Here is a 7,940-nt window from a genome sequence, read left to right on the forward strand (position 1 = left end):
TGTTGAGAGAGTGATCTCAGGAGAAAGAAGATAAAGGAAGAAGGATAGAACCAGGCACGGAGCTAAAGGTGTGCTCTCAACTGGAGTCTGACTTCAGCCTGATCCCACAGGGGGTTCTGGAGTGGAGAGTGGACCACAGAGTGCAGTTGAACAAGGAGCAGACTTTTCTCAGTCAGTTAGCTGTGAGCTGCCCATGTGGGAGGGAACATAATCTCCCAATCAGACAGTTCCTATCAGCCAAGGGTGATTCTCTGGAGAAAAAGGCAGCAGGAGCTGGGAATGAGTACTCGAGGTGAAGGGGACTGGCAGGAGCCAACAGCACCTTTTTGGGCAGACATTATTACAGTGTTACGAACATTTCCCCAGAGAAACCTCCATCAGTTTGCACTTCCAACGCCTGCAGCCCACTCTGACATTGCCATTCAGGGCCCATTCTAAGACCAGCCTCCCTCTGGATGCCTCCCTGGACCACTCAACACAGCGATCTTTCCTTTTCAGAAGTCCTACAAGTGCTTTCCTGAACCAAATGCTTATACAGTTAACCATTGCCTTTAAATGCCTTGAGACTGATATATATATATATATATGCATATGATTATGTCTTTATTAAACCTGAAAATTCCTCCAAGGCATAGATTGTGGCATCAAATGGCAACCCTTATGTTGATGCACTTGGCCATGTTAGATGTTGTCAGGGATATAGTAGAAGGCGTTGGTCCTGCATAGTAATGAATAATGATAGACTGACAGTAATAAATAATAGTGTACACTCTGTAGTGCTTTCTATTTGTCAAGCAGTGTGCTAGCACTCCAGTATCATTTCATATAATCTCCACAAATTTCTGTCAAGTAGTCTATCATTAGGAATGCTAAGATAAGAGAAAACCTGGATACAGAGTGACTCACACAAGTTAGGGATTTTTTTCATCCTGTATCTGGGAAATCTGGAGAGTATTCCTGACCTCGGTTTCAAGGCTCTCTGTGATTCTCTTGGACTTTTCTAAGTGCCTGTTACCCCATGCTCACACAGTGGCTAATGCTGCTCCCATAAGCGTCCGTTTGATTCAAGACAGGAAGGATAAGTTGTTGCTGGCTGCATCAGACAAAGTAAAACCCTTTCCAGGAGATGCAAGGAAACTTCTGCTTCCATGTAATGGCCAAACTTATGTTATAGGGCTATCCTTTCAGCAAGAAAGGCTGCAACTATGCATTTCTTTTTCTCAGATTCTTTCTCATCACAGTGGGATGAACTGCAATAAGAGAGAACAAGAATTTGGAATGTCTGTCAGGTCAACCCACAGACATTATCTGCTGCATGCAATTGCTAAATTCATCTCCATTTCACAGAATAGGAAACTGATACAATGAAGTAATTATCCAAGAACTGGTAAGCAGTGGGTCCAGTATTCATATTCAATTATGACTGTATAGTTTGCACTTTTGACTACTATTCTGTATTGACTCTAGTTACTATATCTGAGAACTACATTTCTATCTCAAAAATGATAACTCCAGGATAAGGATAATTTAGAGCACTACCTTAGAGCATTCATTATTAACAACAAAAACATATAAACCCTGGGTTAATATCTAACTCCATAAAAGACTAGTCGTGAGGAAGCTGGGTTTAGGTTGATAAGGAGAAGCTCTTATGATGTGAGTACAAAGAGGATGATGACCTGTTAAGCACAGTGATGGAGCAGACACACATGTTGAATCTTCCGTGCTTAATATAGAAGACATCCAAAAAAGCCTACTTTTTTTTTTTTTTAACCTAGGAAAGACCACCACTATTTTTTGATCTCAGAAGGCCAAGGTGTTTTATACATCCTCATTTTGGTAGTTTAAACCTTCCTGGGTGAGACAATTCATTTAATTTTTATGTTTTTTAATCTCTGTGCAAATAAGACACAGAACAAGGTTTCTTGGCAGAAGGTGTGGTATAAATGTGGAATTCAGGAAAGGTAGGGGTCCTAGCCACTCACTCTTTAATTTACAGGTAGAACCAACTCCCAGGACACAAGCAGAGACAATACAGTTGAGATGGTGTACTGGAGTTTGCTCATACTGCTGCAACAGAGTCCATTGCTACCATTTCTTCCCAACTCTGTGTTCAGTGATGTCACACTGATACTTAAAATCATGCATGGTGGAAGTATCAATACTTCTAGCACACATATGACAAACAACACAAACAAGGGATTTTTTTCCCCCCCCTGAGAGCCAGTTGTTAAACATTGACTAGCACACAGACTCATTAAACTCTTCAGACAAGTAAAATCAAGTTCCAAGACAAAAAAAAAAAAAGAAAAAAGAGGAAGGGAAACTGAATGAAACAGTATCTAATTTGTCTAGGATTTGAGGAACTCCTCAGCTGTGCACTCCCAGCTGCTGCCTGGACCCCATTATTGATATGAAAGTGATATCATATTTCTATCAGCGGCCTAGGGCTCTGGGTGGGGGGTGCTTTTTGGGCGACTGGCTTGGATTCCTTTAATCAGCATTTGTTTCTTGCTTTACATAACTGTTATTACCTATCATAAATCCAATGGCATGTGGTTATATTTATTATAAATTCTTTAAATATTAGGGACAAATTTAAATATTATCAAGTTCTTGAAGGCAAGCTTACAGACCAGTTCGCCTTGTGTGTTGGAGCTCTGCTCTCCCATTCATTATCCCTCTGATGCAGTGACTTTTCACAAGCAATCAATAGCTAACCTAATAAATGGGAGGGCTCCTTAAAAATCCATTGCTTGATTGCTGAGACTGAATGTTTTATTCATTGACAGCTGTGATTTATCATTTAGTGGCGAGGAGGAAAATGTTTGTTCCAGCTGTTCTCACCAATGTTGCCCAGCAGTCGGGCTTTCTGTCTGCTTCCACAGAGCAGATTGACTTTCAGTTGGGGAACCACAGCTATATTTAGAACGTCAGGTCATTAACTATCTGTAAACAATCCAGATGCATTATCCTTCTCATTGTTCATAATTAAACTCCTCATCGTGGGAATTGTAGTGCAGAGTCTTTGATCTCATATTCAGGTTCCAAAAGCTATGAAGTATTTCTATCCATGTGGAAATAGCTCCTGGCACTAGGGAAATAGTCCAGTTCCCTAATGGCACAGTGACAGCTACCATCATTTGAGGACCTACTATATGCTAGACATTAGATTAGGTCTTTATTTGCATTTTATGTTTTAAAATCTTTATAGTAACTATGAATGACTTTCATTATTGATGCCCATCTGATTCTCTGCAGGGGTGCACAGTGACAATATCAGTCAGAGTTCAATATAAGGAGTAGAACCACTAGGAGTGATGAGGAATAAGGGATTGATTACAGGGACTTGATCCTATGCCTTTATGAAAGCAACTTAGCAGCTTAAGTATGGCTCTTTATTCTGCATCTGATGTTTTATCTGTGGTCAGCAGGGCTTCAGCAGGCAGTAGGGAAGGGAAGATGGGAATGCAGTAGAAGACAGCAAAGACAAATGGAAACCTGCAAAAAGCAGTTGGATCCTATGGAAATGGCCTGGAAGCCGCTTTTGATGATGATGGTGTCCTACAGAAAATCTGGTGCCATTATTTATGGAGCTACACATGAATCTGGCCCAAGTGTCCAAGGAGAAGACTTCAAAGGAGCTGGTGGAGCTGTGAGCCCATTTGTGGCCACTGGAATGGGAGGAGCCTCAGGAGTCAGCAGGGACTGGGGAATTGGCTGCATCTTCATGTCAATGAGTGAGCCAGCAGACCTGCAGCAGCATTCAGGAGCTGCAACGCACACTGTGCCTCTGAGGTGTAATTCTAGACTGGCTCCTACTGCCTGCAGCTATTTGCCTGTGTGCTGGTTCTCTCTCCCATGATGGTGGGTAACAAACCTTCTAACTCCCATTGTTCAAGAAAGCTCTTCTCTTCTCAGGCCCCAGAAGCAACCTGCCATAGGCACAAGGGACTCCAGGAGTGGGGCAGGAGCACAGACTTGGGAGCCTAAACAGAGTTTACATCTGACTTCAAGTCCTCATGATGATCTCAGGCTTCTTAACTGAGCCCAGTTACTTCAGGTGAAAAATAAGTTGTTCATCAGTACACCTCTGGCTTGTGAGAGGATTTCATGAGAAAAGGTTGAGTGCAATATGTTGTAATACGCATCAACACATGCTGGCTCCTTTCTCTTTCCACTGTGTCCGGAATGGCCTTGGGTCCTTATCCTGACACCATAACCTTGCCTCACTGCCTGTTCTTAAAGAACAAGTAGTTCTGTTCTCTTCTCACTGGTGCCCTGATTTGGAGCAGAGTCCTCCCTATCCATAGGTCAGAGAATCCTGCCTGGTTGATGGAACCCTTTCTAGGGAGCTGCCTTCTTGGAACTCTTAGAGTCTTTCCACTGATCTCATCAGTGCCCTTGTTCCCTGGTGCATAACTGAAAACATGAGGAAGGAGGGTTTTCTGAGCCCTATGAGAACATGACTTCCCATGAAGAGTATAATGATGACATGGATGTGGATTCTGTTGAAGGAGAGGGTGAAGAAGAGCTCAGTGGCTCTGCTATAGACCCTTCAGTACCACCCTTCTCTGCTGTCCTCACAGGTCTCTGTAGATGGTCAGACACCCTCTAGGCACCTGCAGTGGGCTCTGACCCTACCACAACCCCTTTCTAGGACGGGGTCCCATCTCAGTCTTATCCACTCTTGGTGTGTTCCAGGCCAAGCCTATATGTCACCTATGTTTCTAAATAACAACTGATACTTGGGAATTTCCTAGTTATAAAATATTTTCTCCAAATTTTCTTTACCCATAGATTTTAGGCTTTCATACAGTGAGCCCAACTTGGATATCTTAATCTTCCCTTTGTTCACTCTTCACTTCCTGAGGGCAGTTGTTCCCATCTCAGTTAACTCTGCCAGTAACCTGTTACACAAGTCATTCCAAATGTCACATTTTCTGTTCACTGACTTCCTGCAACCCTCTGAGTACTCTTTCGAAAGTTCTCTGTAGTCCATCTATTCTTATTTTGCAATTTAAGAAAGACTTTGATATTGAGTTCCACAAACTGTTAGGAAAAAAAGTTACACATTGTCTGGTCATCTCCAGTTTTGTAGATGAGGGAATCAGGAATCAGAAAAACAATGGGCTTGCCCCACTCTTGTGGTTAATGAGGTTCAATAACAGATCTTTTATCCCCTTAGTCAATTGACTCTAGTCAGAGGTAACATTCACTTACCTCTAATCTTAAACCAGCGCACTAGGGACTAAGTCCAAGGTCTCCCTGCAAGCATACCTCTTCTTACTTGCTTTATTCTCAGTAGATGCAAAGAGAAGCAACCCCTTGAGTACCATGTACTCTCCCTTCCCAGGTATCTGTGATGCCCCTTGACACCTTTGATGCTTTTAGGGAATCAGGGTGAATATCTGAAGTATAAGATATTTTTCCAGCATGATTCAGGCTTTCTTGCCCCTTTTCCTGTAACTCCCAATAGAGAGGTGTCGTCAAGACACAAAGACCCAAGGAGGAGCAGTGATGGGCGAATTAGCATCTGGTTCCAAATGTCCTGTATGGGGTCTTATCCAGGACTGGTTGGATCATGTGACTTAGACTTGTGTGCGGTTTCTTGCTCCCAGTATCCAGGCCTGCTTTCTAGTGGACCCTAATCCCAAGAGAGAACTGGTGGTTCCACAGTGCTGCAGGTGGGAGGAAGCAAACTGCAGGCACAGTGGCCAGCCTCGTTCCAAGGAAAAAGACACAGAACAGGGGTGGGGGGTTGGAGGCAGAGCTAGAGAAGACAGGAGGAATAGGGAAAGAAGACTTGACCTCCCCATTTGTCCCCTAAGTTCAAGAAGACACATCTTTTGAACTTCTCTGGTGGTCCAGTGGCCAAGACTCCACATGCTTCCACCGCAGAGGGCACAGGTTCGATTCCTTGTTGGGGAACTAAGATCCAACATGCCACAATGTGCAGCCAAATAAATAAGTCACATTAAAAAAAAAGACAATTTCTTGAATAGAAGTTCTTTTAAAATGCTCCATGACAGTGGAAGATTTGAGTGCAAGTGGTCTACCAAAAGTCTGAAAAGCAGAAAGAAACGAAGGGCTGAAAAGAGAGGACGATATAAAAGGATAAGAGAAGACAAGAAAAAGAAAAGTAAGAGGAGAGAGAAGAGTAGATGGCAGAGAGGGCAGAGGGAGGGAGTGGAGGAGTAGGGGAGGGGAAGGGGAAGAGCTACTACAGTGTCTGACACACTGCCAGTGATGGTGGTGGAGGTGTGCTGGGGGTGGACGCCTCTGCAGGCGGGAGCTTACTTTCTAGCAGAAACAGGGATTAGCTGCTGGCATTGTCATTTTCTTTCTATGGTCTACTCTTTGTGTAACACTGTCAGCCACCTCCTATTCTAGGATGAAGCACATCTCTGTGATCTCTATAACCAACAGAGTGCCTGGAAGAGAGAAGATGCTCAGGTGGGAAAAGGAAAGAATGATGGATTTTGCTCAACACCTAAAGTAAAAGACTAACAACCACAGACTGGGATAGATTAATCCTTTGCAGATGAAGCCTGACTGTGCTCTCTGTTTGGCATCAAACCATAGCAGGTGGGATTCAAGGTCAATAAAAGGTCACTTCACTCTTCTCAAGACTGTTTCTTTAGTAACACAGGTGAGAGAAAGTGAGATCCACACCTGGAAAGGCCCCTCCAAAGGCTTCCTGGTAGCATAGGGGAAATGGCATGGGTTAGAAGCTGCTTTCTACATGGTTGACCCCCGTCTCAATTCTTTAGCCAGAGAGACCAGCACAAGTCAGACTAGACCACCATCACACTTCTTGGCCCCAGCTGGATTCTTCATGTTTAGAAAAAAACAAAGAATGAACTAATCTTAGTCCCAAGGTCTCCTTATCTTTGGAGCAGCAGGCCAGGTTCAGGGTTCAGGCTGCAGTCTCTGAGCTTTTCTTGCTCCCCAAGATTCTTGCTCTTCATGTCCTTCAGGACCCCTTGACTGCAGCCTCTCTCTTGGTATTGCACTTGAGTGTCCCTGGGTCATGGGCACTTCATTGCAAGGTCTGCAAAGGGTCCTTATACTCCTCACCAGTAATCCCTGATCTGATTAATGGTGCAAGAGCCAAACTGCACTCTCTGTGGTAACCCCGCATTCTTTTATTTTTTCCCCATTTATTTTTTTTTTTAGTTGGAGGCTTATTACTTTACAATATTATAGTGGTTTTTGCCATACATTGACATGAATCAGCCATGGATTTACATGTGTTCCCCATCCCGATCCCCTTTCCTACCTCCCTCTCCATCCCATCCCTCTGGGTCTTCCCAGTGCACAAGCCCTGAGCACTTGTCTCATGCATCCAACCTGGGCTGGTAACCCCACATTCTTACAAAGAGGAAGAGTTTTAAAAATTTGTGTGAAGGAGACTGGCAACATTACTACTTAGTTATACTGCTAATTAACTTTCAACTCTTTGTATAGCACATAAGTAATAACACTGCTTATATATGCAAGAGAAGGCTGGTCACTGAAATGTGCATGACAAAGAGATTATTTAAGTGAATGCCTTTAAAATGTACCAATTTAATAAATAGCAAAAATATCATTTGACCTTTATTTTTGTAGGCCACCATTACAGACCACCACATCCTGCTGCCAGTTGTGAGACTTTCTTCAAGCACAGCTGCCCTGGATAATCTAACAAGTATATATGTCAGACATCTACATAGCATGTATCAATTTTTTCAAGCCTCACAACAACCCCTCAGAAGAAGTTAAATCCCTTTTACAAGTGAATTTCTTAATGCACAAATCAATTAAACAGCTTGGAGCATATGAGAGACAAAACTGAGACAAAGCTACACTGTGATGTGCTCTGGAGTTCATGCTCTGCTCTCTGGACTGGGCCCCTCTTTCCTATGCTATTAGTCAGCGTCTTTCCACTTACAATT

At 43.2% G+C, this 7,940-nt stretch overlaps 1 non-coding gene across 1 annotated transcript; it reads right to left on the bottom strand.

Annotated features, from left to right (window-relative positions):
* Positions 1–7,399: 7,399 nt before the first annotated feature.
* LOC122454082 lies at positions 7,400–7,529 on the bottom strand. Its single transcript, XR_006273301.1, has one exon. It is a non-coding gene; the product is annotated as a small nucleolar RNA SNORA19 (small nucleolar RNA).
* Between the last annotated feature and the right edge of the window lie 411 nt (positions 7,530–7,940).

Source organism: Cervus canadensis, chromosome 15 (assembly GCF_019320065.1).
Source record: "Cervus canadensis isolate Bull #8, Minnesota chromosome 15, ASM1932006v1, whole genome shotgun sequence".
NCBI lineage: Eukaryota > Metazoa > Chordata > Mammalia > Artiodactyla > Cervidae > Cervus > Cervus canadensis.